The sequence below is a fragment of the Grus americana genome, chromosome 2 (genome assembly GCF_028858705.1).
Source record: "Grus americana isolate bGruAme1 chromosome 2, bGruAme1.mat, whole genome shotgun sequence".
NCBI classification, from domain to species: domain Eukaryota; kingdom Metazoa; phylum Chordata; class Aves; order Gruiformes; family Gruidae; genus Grus; species Grus americana.
Genome location: NC_072853.1, coordinates 57,992,214 through 58,007,757, shown reverse-complemented (window position 1 = coordinate 58,007,757; position 15,544 = coordinate 57,992,214). Strand labels below are relative to the sequence as shown.

Here is a 15,544-nt window from a genome sequence, read left to right as displayed (position 1 = left end):
TGATTATGGACAGCATTTGGCTGAAAGCTGACTTATTGAGAGCTACATTGTGACAGCAGTAATAAAAAGCAGAGATGTTGCCCATGAGATTCATTACTGAAGATAATGTACTGGAAAATTAATATTCATTTATTCTGATCATGCCAAGGATAATCTGAAATATTTTATTTTACATTTCAAAAGTTGCAACTTCAAAAATGTGTAAGCTCCAAATAAAACTAAATCACTGTTAATTTGTTTGTTTGTTTGTTTCTAATGTCTTTAAAGTTTATTATTGTTTAGTGATACTCCCTACAGGAAGAAAAGAAAATATTATTCAGAAAGAAATATGACTTTTTATTTTATAAGCATTTAAATTTTATTTTATGAGACTTTTCTCCACAAAATGAGAGGCTACCAAGTGTGTAATTGTCCCATAGCTGCACAGCAATGTTATGATTTTTGTAGCAGATCTTGAAGAGCTTCGGACTCCAGGCCACACTCCAGAACTACTGACCCCCAGATTGAACTGTAAGCTCACACTTCTTTGGAGCTGATCTAAGAAATTAAAAAAGTAGCTTTTAAAAAAATCTTCTTGGAGAAGGAGTATCTCTAGTCTATGTCTTATATGACGTGCTTTCAAAGTTTAATTAAAAATAACTATTATTGTATTTTGGTTTTGTCCAAAATATAAAGACTAAGGCAATAATAGTCAGACAGCTTAATGGGTGACCTTTCTGAGGGTCCCACTGCATTTGAGCCAATGTGTTTCAGCCGGTGATGCATTGACCTCTGAGCTTGCTCAGTCATTTATGAGAGATGCACAAACAGGAACTAAATTTGTAGATGCTACAGAGTAATCTATGTGCACGTGAAATTTCCAAAGCAGCTCCACTAGGAAATTTTTAGGGACTGCAGATTGAAACAGACCAAGAAAAATATTGCTATGACTTACTGCTTTTAGATTCTGCTCAGGTACTTTTCCTCTCTGGATAAAAAGGCTCTTGGTAAGCTGCAGGAGCTCTCAAAGTCAAGCGACTGTCAGACCTAGTTTGGGGTCCAAGCCCCAAATGCCTTCTGACCAGAGCTGGCCTGCCTCGGTACCCATCCCTGCAAGATATCCACAGTCAGTCTTCAGACTCTAACAAGTCTTTTTTTACACTGTGACTACTGCTACTATGTGTGTAGCTGTCTTTTATAATCCCTTAGGAATAGGAGTAGTTGTTAGTCATGGGGTTGGTCCGTGGTGCACCCCAAGACCCACTGTTTTCCCTCAGGCCTGCCTTTAGGTGGGTCAGGCTGCAGAAGGAGGGGCATTGGGTTTCTGCCATTAAGGTCGATAGTTCCCAGATCTGAATGACTGAGCCTCACTTGCTTTCCACCACTGCTCAACTGCACTTCCTGCCCTCGAGCACCTCAGCTCCAAAATCCTTGTCCTCTCCTACCTTACGAACTCAGATTACTGTTTGTGCCTCCCCCAGTGGCCCCAGCCCATGTAGCTGTCTCCTGGCCTGTCTGCTTTGGCTTTGCTGGTTTTGACTCTGACTGTTGGTTAATATGCCTGACAAACCCAATTAGCGTGGGTCATGACGCTTCAGAGCATGAAGTTAGCGTACCCTTTCACGTATGGTGAGGCTAGAGCAGGTGAGCATTGATAATAAGTCTGGATGAGTCTTGAGAAATCATGCTGTTTATCACTTTGCTCCAACTGGGCATGTTTTCCCCGTGGTCTACCATCCAAGCAGCACGTGGCCCAGTCTTCCTTAGTTTCTGAAATGAAGCGAGTGGAACATGTTGAGGAGGATACGGGGCTGCCAGCCTTATCTCACGGTCACACTTGAGCCATTCTCTTTCTGACAGATACTAGGGGCATATTACTACCACCTGATAAGAGAGCTCTTAAACACACCCAGAGCTGGAATATTCACTGTCATGTTCACCCATGTTCCTGTGATGAGTGACTGAGAATGACTCTGTTCCTGTAACGCCTTATTGCAGAGTAACTTTGAAGCCAAGGAGCAGATGTGAGTCTGGATATCAGTCATTCTGCTGGCTTGCACGAGGTTCAAAAAACACGGTTATGGCTACGTTCATGCAGCAAAGATCATGAGCTTCTTCCACGTGAGTCACTAAGGTTAAATACTTTTATCATCGTTTTGTCACCTTTGGACATGCATGTCATCCAAATTAATCTCTTCTGAAATGCCACTGAACTCCTGTAAAGTTATATGAAATCATTTTTTCTGTAAAGTATAGTATGCTGAGAAAATTATAGCTGCTGCTTGGATCTTCTGCAAATATGAAATTAGGAAGTGATTTCTTCGGAGTTGGAGTCAGTAAAATCTTCTGGATGGTTTGGGAAGGTACCCCAAAACATTCTGTGGGCCGCAATTGTATGTGTGCCCATTTTTTGTGTTACTAAACCCAAAGTAATTCCCTGGAATCTGAAGACCTATTTATTACGGATCACCTTATGTTGATCATGACTTGTGATGGTCTGAGGAAAACACATTCGCTTAGAAGGAGGCTATTTAATCCTGGGTGAAGGATAGCGCTCTCTGATGGAAGAAAACACGCTCTTGATCAACTGGTAGAGGGAATAACATAAATCTGCAGTTGAAGCAACCATCTCTGAAGGAAATGGAAAGAAGAGCTGTAACTTTTGCAGTGAAAGCAAATGGCTGAAGTTCTTTTGTGTAGATATGTGTCCCACTGGCTCTGAGTCACTCAACTCACAGACTGTGTTGCACGTGCTGCTCCTTCCCATAGAAATAGACTTCACATCCCCTAGACAAGCGATCATCTGTGTCCCCTCCTTCCCTCTGCAATGCTGACCCAATACTCATTTATCAGATTGTTGCTAAGCTTCTGTACTCTTGCTTATAGGTGGTTGCTCTAAAAAGAGGATTTGTCCTCCTGTTAGAACGGATCCAGTAATCTGGTCCTCCAGAGCTTTTCTCATCTCCATAGTGTCATTCCTTTTTTCTCCCCCAGGTAGACATATACATACACATATACACTGCGTGTGATGGCATTAGATTCCTATAAGCACCTCCATGTCCATATTGTTGGAGAGAGTTGAGCAATCACATGAAATATTACCAATCTTTTATTAAAATAGACTTAAACTTCTTTCTACCCCCAAACCCAGATAATGTTATTTGCCACTGTGAATACAACAGAAATCTTATAGTAGCTCTTTGAGGCTGAAGAAATCCACTTATTTTTATAATTTGCATGACATATATACATACATATGTAACAGCTGTAGCCTCTTAATTTCATGGTGATTTGTTGTAATTCTGCAAGGAAATCTCCCACATGGTCAATGCCAGTAGTTCTTGTAAAAGGTGAGAAATGCAAACAGGTCATTCTTGCAGTAATTAATTCTCTATACATCTGATGGATTTTCCATTCAGGTCCAGCTGAGTGTGTTAGCAAAACAAAGGCAGATGGCAGCAGATTATTTCAAACACTTTTTTGTTAGTGGGTAATCAGCACGGATCCCCCCCCTCTGCCCCCTTCACTTAGGGCTCAGTCAAAGCCTATTAAGTAAATGGAAAGACTCCTATTGATTTTGATGGGCACTCAGCAAAGCCTCTGTCTCAACAACTTTCTTTGCTAAACTTTGGCCTACTCATCCTTTTTGAATGTTTTGGGGTTGGTTTTTTGTTGTAGTTTGTTTTTAAAGAAAGCAATGCTGATGTAGTCACTCTTGGGGACTACTGGGGGAGAGAACAAGCTGTACTTTTACATGCATGATATACTGCCATAAGCATATCCAAGGTAAAAGGTCAGCCTGTTTTAACTCCATGAATCTTTTGCCAATTAAGTTCAATTTTTAGGGAAAGCATAGGGATGAGGGATCTGGCTGAAATGTGTGCTCTGGCTGCGTTCTGAGCTGCATCCCCTGGAAGAGGTCGATGAGGAAGCTGGATCTGGCGTGAGTGCAGACCTGGGAGCTCAGGTCTGCTCAGTGGATTCTCAAAGGCTCTTGGCTTTAGGTGTCTTGTGAAGGCTTTGGCCATCCCTGCTGAGATCTGCTAGATGCTGCCTACTTGCTTCCACTTCGAGACACGCTTTTTTAGACAAATCTGTCATCTTGGTCTAAACCTCGTTGCTATTCCTGGGGCATCCCTGTAGAGATCGGTCGTATTTCATGTTATTTCCCAAGATCTAACTGAAGCACCCTACCTTGTTTCTCCATATTAACTATATTCATATCTAATTCTTTTTTCAGTGTAGCACATTTGTTTCTGTGATGCTGGCTCCTGCCTCTCATTGTCAAATGTCCATTTTGCTTCTACCAGTGGGTACATGTAGACCCATGATCCCTTAGGATGAATCCTTTCTGTCTTAGATTATATGTTGAGTCTTTCCCTCCTAACGCACATACACAAAAGCATTAAGTATGCAGTGCCCACGTGTTGCTTGACAGAGGCTCTGCAAGCGTTAACGAAAGAGACGTCTGCACAGAAGTTAATTCCTCTCACAGAGCTCAAGGAGAGACACAGGGTGCCGTTTTAAAGTGCTGCTCTTGTGCTCCCGTATTGTGGCACATCGGCAATGCCAGGGGTGCAGAGCGAACCTGTCGCTTGCCCTGGCCGGCTGACTGGGATGGATGGGGGAAGTCCAGTAAGACCAGTGTGCATCCAGCAGGCAGCGCAGGCGGGCGTGCATCCGAGCACAGAAACCCATCCCAATGTAGGACTGCCCTCTGTTGGCAAGCCAGGCCGGCAGAGGTAGCCTCTAGGAAAGGTTTTTTTGGTTGGGTTTTTTTTTTTTTTTTTTTTTTTTTTGTGCAGAACTCAAGTTAGGGCCAGGTACAGCTCGCCTGGGCTGACAGGTGGTGCAGGATGGCCAGACAGTCCGGGACAGCCCCAGGCGGCAGCCATCTCCTTGTCACACCGACAACATTTCAGGAAAACAAGCCCAGAAAGGGATCAAATGTTGCTAAATCAATAACCGCATCAGATTTTGTTAGACTGCTTCTGTACAACCCTGAGAAGGACGTGAAAAGATACCTAAGGATCTCGTGTATGCACCCCCTCACTTCTCTCAACTCTAAGCAGAAATAAACACACATAGTTGTCAGGATTTGCGGAAAATATTCTGCTTTTGCATGGACTTCAGTCATCACATGTACTTGCTTCCTAATATACTGGCACTAATTGGTTTAAAATGGGATTGAATGCAGGCGTTTTGTCATAGCCTCTCAGGTGTGATGGCATCTCCAACGTCCCCAGGTGCAGGACACAGAGCAGACCGAATACACAGTCTGAAAACAGGCCAGTTTAAAACTTCCAGACTGAACAAGTCTTTCAGAGCAAGCTGCATCAGATATTCTTGATCCGAACACTGGTCGGAGATGTGCTGTGTCACGGCGTGCTCTTTTCCCTCTGCCTTATGGCAGCTCATTGCACTACTGAACAGAATCAGGGCGAACAGAAGTTTGCCCACCTCTGAAATTAAAATCCAGAAGTGTTGGTAACTGCCAAAAGGTATCCCTCTCAACTGTAACATGTAGTATCTGTGCTGGTTTACAAATGTTTAAAGATACAACAGGATTGCTGCATAGTTATGTTTGTTTTTAATGATCTGCTTTTTAAGTTCTCCCCCTCAAAGCCCCTTGATAAAGAGCCAGAAAAAAATGCCAAGAACTGTTTTTTTTCTAGGAAACAGAGACAGCGGTCAAAATTCAACGTGGGTAGGAACAAAAGGTTTCTGTTGGTTAAAATGGACTTACATATTTTCTATCAATTATTTTCTAATTATCAATATGTGATCCAACATCAACTGGTTCTGATTTTAAGGATTTAAAATGAATATACTTGACTGTCAGCAGGTGGCTCTGTGTTAGGACCGAGCTCTGTTCTTGATGTACACACAGAATTGGAACTGTTTCAAACAATCTATTTTATTTTTTAAGCCAACAGGAAGGTAATAAAGGCCTATGATTTGTCAGTAGGAAAGATATTTGTCAGGGGAAAGATAAGAAAATTAAAATCTCTTGCTCGAAGGGAAGTGTGGCAATGCTGACATGCTGCTAGAGGAAACGTCTCATCATTTTAAGAGTAGCTATGTCAGCTCTACTAGATATGCAACCAGGTTTTTAGGTAATGCATCAAGCATTTTATTTCTATTTGAAGGTTTGTTTTTTTGTTTTCTTTCAAAAATCCTTACTACTTATATATATAAGACATTTTCAAGGTATGATGCCACTGAGTGACAACAGTGTTAGTGGAAGCACTGAAACATAGGATCTTAACTGTTTTACCGCAGTAAATGGGAATTGTTCCATTTCTTTCAATGGGAGTAGGATTGGCTCCTCAGTGCTTCATAGCATCAGGCTGAGGGTTGCTGCAGTGGCTCTCTGGCAGGGCTGCAGATCAGATGGAGTCTGAAGCTAATCCAGCTGCAGCAACCGTTTCATGAATACATAACAATATATCCTTGTTTGAAGTTGTTTGTGTAGCTATCAAACCAATGTTCATGATCTAGCCCAGGAGGCTTTGCAGCTATTGAAGGTAAAGTCGGGTCAGGGATCCCCTACGCCCTGAGCTGTGCCTGTGACTGTTGTTTCTCAGTTTGGCATTTTTTGGTCTTTCTTTGGAAACTGAGTTTGCATGGGAGAATGAAGAACCACCCACTGTAAGAGAAGATCACGTTTGAGAATATCTAAGGAACCTGAAGGTGCACAAGTCCATGGGACCTGATGAGATGCATCTGCTGCTCATGAGGGAACTGGCAGATGAAGTGGCCAGACCACTCGCCATCATATTTGAGAAGTCCTGGCAGTCTGGCAAAGTTCCCACTGACTGGAAAAGGGGAAACATAACCCCCACTTTTAAGAAGGGAAAAAAGGAAGACTCAGGGAACTACAGGCCGGTCAGTCTCACCTCCTTGCCTGGCAAGATCATGGAGCAGATCCTCCTGGAAAATATGCTCAGGCACATGGAAAATGAGATAACTGGTGGCAGCCAACATGGCTTCACTAAGGGCAAATCATGCCTAACAAATTTGGTGGCCTTCTATGATGGGGTTACAGCGTTGGTGGACAAGGGAAGAGCAACAGATGTCATCTACCTGGACTTGTGCAAGGCATTTGACACTGTCCCGCATGACATCCTTGTCTTTAAATTGGAGAGACATGGATTTGATAGATGGACCACTCGGTGGACAAGGAATTGGCTGGATGGTCACACTCAAAGACTTGTGGTCAATGGCTCAATGTCCAAGTGGAGAACGGTGACGAGTGGCCTTCCTCAGGGGTTGGTATTGGGACCAGCACTGTTCAACATCTTTGTCGGCGACATGGACTGTGGGATCGAGTGCACCCTCAGGAAGTTTGCCGATGACACCAAGCTGAGTGGTGTGGTCGACACGCTGGAGGGAAGGGTTGCCATCCAGAGGGACCTTGACAGGCTGGAGAGGTGGGCCCGTGCGAACCGCATGAAGTTCAACAAGGCCAAGTGCAAGGTCCTGCATGTGGGTCAGCGCAGTCCCAAGCACAACTATAGCCTGGGCGAGGGACAGATTGAAAGCAGCCCTGAGGAGAAGGACTTAGGGGTGTTGGTGGATGAGAAGCTCAACATGAGCCGGCAGCGTGTGCTTGCAGCCCAGAAAGCCAACCGTGTCCTGGGCTACACCAAAAGAGTAGGTCGAGGGAGGTGACTCTGCCCCTCTACTCTGCTCTTGTGAGACCCCACCTGGAGTACTGCGTCCAGCTCTGGGGGCCCCAGTACAGGAGAGACATGGAGCTGTTGGAGCAAGTCCAGAGAAGGGCCACAAAGATGATCAGAGGGCTGGAGCACCTCTCCTATGAAGACAGGCTGAGAGAGTTGGGGTTGTTCAGCCTGGAGAAAAGAAGGCTCCAGAGAGATCTAATTGCAGCTTACCAGTACCTGAAGGGGCCTACAGGAAAGCTGGAGAGGGACTGTTTATCAGGGAGTGTAGTGACAGGACAAGGGGTAATGGGTTTAAGCTAAAAGAGGGTAGATTTAGATTAGATGTTAGAAATTCTTTAGAGTGGTGAGGTGCTTTGAACAGGTTGCCCAGAGAGGTTGTGGATGCTTCCTCCCTGGAAATGTTCAAGACCAGGTTGGATGGGGCTTTGGGCAACGTGGTCTAGTGGAGGGTGTCCCTGCCCATGGCAGGGTGGTTGGAACTAGATGATCTCCAAGGTCCCCTCCAACCCAAACCATTCTATGATTCTATGAATTACATCCTTTTCTGAAATTCAGTTCTGACGCATCTTCCAGTCATACCAGTCCTGTTCTGTCACATTCTGCTTGGCAGTGAATTATTTCTCTGTAATTAGAGCTTTATTTTCAGTTTATTTAGGGATGGGGGTATTTTTGTTTGTTTTTAGTATTCTACTTCACTCAAGGTATTGGTTTACCTAAGGTAAACCTAAAGTGAGAGTTTAAGGGAGCAAAGGAGTAAATCAGATTCCTGAGGTTCCCTGTGTACCTTGCTTTTCAATACAGCCTTGCAATGGCAGAGAGCTACTGCTCATCATGTTGCTGCCACGCTGCATTGCAAAGGAGAGTTTTCCACTCTTTTGGTTACAGACTGGTGCTACTGGTTCAGTTTGTTCTTTTTAAGCTTTAAAACAATGAAGATCAGTTTAGTTCTCCAGGTGCCCCAGGGTACAGTTGTTCACCGCTAACATCGGCATGCTGATGGTGCTTATTTTCTTTTTCCTTTGTATCTTGGAAAATACGTTGTCAAAGGGTCCTGTAACAGCCCCTGAGGAGGGATCACAGATCATCAGAGCACTGCTGAGGTTGGAAGGCACCTCTGGGGATTGCCTAGTCCAACCCACCTGCTCAAAGCAGAATCAACTAGAGCAGGTTGCTCAGGGCTGTGTCCAGTGGGGTTTTGAATATCTCCAAGGATGGAGACTCCATAGCCTCTCAGGGCAACCTGTGCCAGTGCTCAGTCACCCTTCAAATAAAAAAAGCAAACAAACTTTCTCTTATGTTTAAACAAAATTCTTGTAGTTCAATTTGTGCCCATTGCCTCTCATTCTGTCACTGGACACTGCTGAGAAGAGTCTGATTCCATCTTCTTTACTCCCTCCCACCAGGTATTTATGTACTTGGATAAGATCCTCCTGAGCCTTCTCTGCTCAAGGCTAAACAATCCCAGCTCTCTTAGCTGCTCCTCCTCTGTCAGATGCTCCAAGCCCTTAATCATCTTAGTGGCACTTTGCTGGACTTGCTCCAGTATGCCTATCTCTCTCCTTTGTACTGGGGAGCCCAGAACTGGACCCAGCATTTCAGCTGTGGCCTTACCAGTGCTGAGCCTTACCAGTGCCTCCCTCGACCTGCTGGCAACAGTCCTCCCAGTGTAGCCCAGGATACTGTAAAGTTTTGTGACAAGGGCACATTGCTGGCTCATGGCCCACTTTTTGCAAAGCTGCTTTCCATCCAGTCAGCTCCTGGAGTGTATAGTACTGGTGCATGGGGCTGTTCCTCCCCAGATGTAGGCCTTAGCATTTCCTGTCATTGAACTTCATAAAGTTTCTGTCTGCCTGTTTCTCCAGCCTGTTGAGGTCCCTCTGAACGGCAGGACAACTCTCTGGCGTATCAACCACTCCTCCCAGTTTTGTATCATCTGCAAACTTGCTGAGGGTCCGCTCTGTCCCATCATCTAGGTCATGAATAAAGAAGTTAAACAGTATTAGACTCAGTATAAACCCCCGGGATACTGCACTAGTGGCTGCTTTCTGCTGGACTTTGTGCCAGCAGATCACAACCCTCTGGGCCCAGCTGTTCAGCCAATTTCAAACCCACTTAATTGTTCACTTATCTAGCCTGTACCTTATCAGTTAGTCCATGAGAATGTTACAGGAGACTGCATTGAAAGCCTAACTGAAGTCAAGATAAACATCAACTGTTCTCCCCTCATCCACCGAGCCAGTCATCACACCTTAGGAGGCTATCAGGTCAGTTAAGCATGATTTCCCTTTCATAAATCCATGCTCACTATTCCCAGTCACCTTCTTGTCCTTCATGTGTTTTGGAATGGTTTCCAGGATTATTTGCTCCATCACCTTCCCAGGGATCAGTGTGAGGCTAACTGGCTTGTCATTCCTGGGGTCCTCCTTCTTGCCCTCCTTGATGATGAGTGACCTTTGCCTTCTTCCAGTGCTCAGGAACCTCCCCAGATCACCACAATATGTCAAAGACAATCAAAATTGGCATCATTACAACATCAGCCAGTTCCCACTGCACTTGTAGGTGCACCCCATCAGGTCCCATGAACTTGTGTGTGTCCAGTTCAAGAGGGAGAGCTTCAGCTTTAAAGCATGTCCCATGGGAAGAAGCCTTGCTGATGCTTTTTCCAGGTCTTTCTTCAAAACAGATCTTATCAGCTTGTATTGGACATGGCCAGCTAAACTTCTGGGGCACGTGAGTGCACTTAGGGCCCTGACAGTGAATTTGTGAAGCTGGCTGTTAGGATAAACTGTCTCATTTGCAGGATGAGTAAATGGGAATTGGAACTCAAAGCAGCCATAACACTGATGAAAATCTGTGTTTTGTGCTCTGTCAGTGGGGAGAAGAAGAAAGGAACTATACAGAATTTACAGGTTTTAATGAAATTCTGCTCTTCTATGGCTGCCATGAGTCACTTTGTATTTATTTCATCTGAGCATCCTTTTTGCATGTGAAGTTTGACTATGCTGCTTCCTGAGTAGATTTACTTCTTCAGGAATTGGAGAACTGAGAACAGAAAATAGCTTGATTAAAGCTCATGTGCTCACAGGACTCGATTAAACCGAGAGGTGTGTACAACATGACAGTTATTTACAGATAGTACAATACAGACTTTCTTTCTTTTATTATTGTTATATTGATAATATTTATTTGTACCTAAAAATGACAACTTCACCATACTTGAGAGTTTTTCTAATTTGCACAGTGGTCTATTGATTTCTGTGATCATCGATTTCTAGCATTCATTACGAAATAATGAGAACTTCTTTAAAACTACACTTGTACATGGTACAGTACAAAACCAAGGCTAGTTTCCAAAGGACAAAGAATAACACTGCAAAAGAGAAATATGAGAACGCAACACAGACATTTCTGCATTTTTAAAATCTGTTTTCATGATGAAGTCTCTGTATGATGGAGATCAGCTTAAATTCAACTGATACCAGTGGGTGGAGAGCATTCATTGAAATTGCACATGCTTACGTGAGGAATTAGTAAGGTCTTTGGTTTCTTGATCCCAGGTAGGTTATCAGATATATAATCCATCTTTACCTTGACTTTATAAAACATCCAAAGGTAATTATTCTTAGCTTCCAATATAATAGTTACAGAAGAAGGATGTATTAGACAAAATGGCTAAGAAAAGTCTATATGAATTATTAGAAGGTCTATATGAATTCTAATGACTTTCATGTTTTGTTTGTTTCCAGATGTACACTTAGGTTCAGATTTACTACAGACTAGCAAGTCAGTGGGGGATATGTTGGTATAAATAACCGGCCTTAATCTCTTTTGAAGTCAGGTTACATCCATAAGACTAATTCCTCCTCCCACTGCTGTTTTATGTCTAGATGAAATAGTGCAAGGATGCAGTGCATCTGAAAAGATCTCCAGTAAAATAGAAGTGATTTTCTCCTAAACTTTGGAAATGGAGTATTAAAAACTGGTAAGCCCTTGTACGTTGTATATTTATTTCTACATTTGAGAAGTGAATGCAAAATACTAATATTCTATTAATGTAGCATGTCTTGTCCCTTTTACAAATAGTAAATGATTACACCAGGTGCAAGGCAGGAGAGAACCAGCATTAAATTTCTAAGTTTCTACATGTATGTATAATAATGACTATATTTTACAGTAAAAGAATAATTAAAAAATTTGTTGTCTGAAATATTAAGCGTGACCCTGAGGCATGCTGAGCACCTGGAAGAACACTTTAGAATCAGCCAGTGTCTCCAGAAACCCTGACCACGTGTCACCTGATGGACGTATTTGTATTGCAGAAGCCTGTTAGCTGTTATTTCAGTACAAAGGCTGAGCTGCACTGATAGTCACGCTGCGCCCGGAGCTTCACAACATCACCAAAGTTGTGTCCCCTTGTGCCAGTAGAGGCTTTGGCTCCTGTTTCCTTAAACTGGGCTCACCAGCATCGTCTGGTGGTACTGCTCAACAACACCAACATTAAACACCCCTTGGCAAGAGAAAATATCTGTGTTTCTCAGGAGAACAATGTGTTGCTTATTGCAATGGACAAACAAAAGTGATGGAATTCTGATTTTGGTTCCATGTTGTCTGATGGCTTGGCTAATACTGCTCAAATTCATTTCAAAATAGAATAAACCAGTATTTCCACCATGAATATATCCAATTCATGGTCTTATACATGACCATTAATGTCATAGTATTTCAAAGGACTGCTGCGTCACTGATAACAGCAACAGTGCACTTTGATATATAGTTCTGCTTTCTCAAATAGCCTTTAATTCCAATACCACCATTGCATATTTATGGCTAAAAGAAAAGCACTGTGAAAAGACACAGACCTTTCACACTTAAAGAGGTTTCCAGCTTAATGTGATAAAGTTTATCCCTTCCCTACTGACCTCTTTAATACCTGCCATAATCCTTCTGTGCAAAGAATGCGTCTGCAAGCCTTTTTACCTTAGCAAACATGTCTGAGTAAATGTTTTTCTTTCCACTGATTAATACATTGAATTTGATTGTGGCAGGCGGCTGGAGACATGAACACTCAGAAATTTAAAGATAATATTTGCAAGCCTTTGCATGAATAATTTGTAAATAAGAAAACCCCTATTCTCGTCTCATTTTTCATCTATTATATATATGTATATATAAATAAAATATTATTGTTCCACCATTCAATTAATACTGAAAAATAAGACTGCATGGAAGTATATGAATAGTATTTTTTTTTCAGATAGTATTGGCACTCATCCATTAGCAGTGATTTTGACTGTAACTGCTAGGGTTTCCTCCCAGGAGGAGGAAAATGCTCCTTTTAGAGCTGATTGACGTTCCATGCTGCAAACTGGGCATTGCTGCGCCAGAGGAGGCTTTCCCTCCCTGTGATCAGATAGAAAGTTCTGCCTGTGAAACATAGTTTTGGCTATTTTTTTTTTCTCCCGCAAATAGGTGCAATTCCACTGATTTATCCAGTTCATCCCAGTAAGTGTAGGCAAGAAGACTCAGACCTCAGTTTTGAATCCATTTGTTTCAGTGAATTTGGAAGCAATAGTTTTAATGGCTATATTATACAAATCCTGAGTACTCACTAAAAGAATAACAGCTTTTAGTAAAACTGAAAGTTGGTAGCTAACTGAAGAAAGCATAGTCTATTAGGTTGTAATATTAACGGAGCACGCAGTGGTAGCGTGCAGAAGAGGTTGTAGAGAATGACTCTGTAAATGCTGTATATTACGGTATGCACTGAAGTATTCAGTGTGATTGAATGGATTTCAGTAATTGTACAAAAGCAACTGCAATTAAAGAGCCTTCTGAACACGAAGTAATTCTCATACTGTCTGTCTGTTTCTCTTGTTACCTGGCTGTACTGCAGTACCTTCATTGTATGCACGGATTCCATAGCAGTATGCAAGGCAAATAGCACACGAGTTTTTGCAACTGAAATAGTAACATTTAGTGTGCTGAGATACAGAATTCTGCTGCTCTGTGTTGTGAAACACATACTTTCCCATTCTGTGATGTGAAAGGGCACACTTTGACCTCCAATCCATTTTATTCTAAAATTCACTGTATAAATACAATGGGCTCTACAGAAGTACAAACCCAGTATTGTGTAGAGGTTTGTACTTGCATTTTAATGTAATGCATTTTAAACTTACAACTTCAGGAGCAAAACTCTTTTCAATAAAAGTAGTTCTTTTGGTACTTGAACATAGCATGCTTATAAAATGCAGTATCCTATAGTGCTACTGTCATGTCTGGTGCATGGATTAAAAGCAAATAGAAGTTCCTCTTTCTGCTGTTGGTGAATGATTTTATCACATTCCTTAGTGTTGGGGAGATGTTTTATGAAAGACTTAACTGTAACACACTGTAAAATGGAAACTGCTGTAGGAACCATAATTCTGACTTCTATACATTTTAAATCTTGGTGATATAGGAGTGAAAAAGAGCGCATTTTTGTATATGGTTTCCCTACTGGCATAAAGGAAGAAATAATTTAAACAGTAGCTCTAGGAAGTTACCAGGAAAAAAGGTTCGGTCTGCGTTAATTTGATATAGTGGCTTAAGTCTTATTTCATTATTCAACAATCCCCTTGCACATTTCCTGTGCATACACTGAACAGATCCAGCCTTGCTGAGGAAAAAGCATAGCTCTAATACTGATAGCAGAATGGCTGGTGGTAAGTGATATTTTTATTGCTTTAACTGAAGCCATTGCTAACAGCAACCCAATTCTAGATGAAATATGGAGAATACTGGCTGTGGGCCCCTAGGTAAGTGCTCCAATACATGCAAATTTCTTTAACACTGTGAGATTAGCTAGTGTAATCAAAGGAAAAATATCAGTCCTTCAGCACGTATGAAACATGCCAGTCCTTGTTCTGTAAAATCTGACAAGCTCAACAAGACACACTGCAAAGGAATCACCCACCAACCCATTTTCCTGGACTTTACAGCTATTTCTGCTCTTTATTCTACCAGAAAGCACCATTTGAGACCAGGCCAGCCAGCCTGGAGGTATAAAATGTTCTCCACCAGTGAGCTGGTGAGGGATGCAGACACAAACTGGGATAGCTCCGGGAGGCTGAGCACCGGTTGCAGACAGAGGAAGCACTTGCTTTTCAGAGCACAGGCATCTTTGTGCTGGTGTTTATGGAGAAAATCTTCATCCATCTTGGATGCCTAATTACAGATGCACTTATGTACTCTAACGTATGTAGTGGAAAACATTCACAACATTTTACAGTAGCTGGTAGGGAAAAGAGTCCACATGTTTAAGTGTTTTGGGGGATTTACGTTTCTGGCTTATGTGCTGCACTGACTGCGTTATGAATGCTCACACTCCGGCAGAGAGCTGCCGGACACGCATGCTGAGCGAAGTTTCATCTGGCTAGCAAGAAAAAATGAAGGGAGAACAAACTCCGGTACAGTTTAATTCAGTCAATACGTGTAGTCAAACAGTTTTAAGGCTGCACTTTGACGAAAACTTTGAACTGGCGTAATGTGGCCCCCTCTGTGAATGGAGCCATCCTGCCTGCCCCCTCGGTACCCCCTTTGGTGCCTGAAGTCAGCTGCTCGTGGTGGCCAGGGGCTGAATTGGCTTGGGAAAATGATCTGTCTGTAAAATAATCCCTTTTTTGTTTACTGGGGTACTTTACAGGCAGATCACCACTCATCTGGTCTACTGGAAGGGTTCAGAAATGTCTGTACTGGCACACGGGCGGCAGAGGAGGTGGGGGAGACAGGATTGCTGCTCCACACACACACTGCCAGTTTCACACACTTGAACTGCAGCCCAAATAAAAACCAAAACTGCATCCCAGGCACAAACGAGAACTTGTGAGTGGGTTTCT

At 42.7% G+C, this 15,544-nt stretch overlaps 1 long non-coding RNA gene across 1 annotated transcript; it reads left to right on the top strand.

Moving 5' to 3' along the window:
* Positions 1-2,039: 2,039 nt before the first annotated feature.
* LOC129203196 (uncharacterized) lies at positions 2,040-11,991 on the top strand. The gene is made up of 3 exons (XR_008575945.1): positions 2,040-2,100; positions 11,555-11,649; positions 11,882-11,991. It is a non-coding gene; the product is annotated as an uncharacterized LOC129203196 (long non-coding RNA).
* Positions 11,992-15,544: the final 3,553 nt, after the last annotated feature.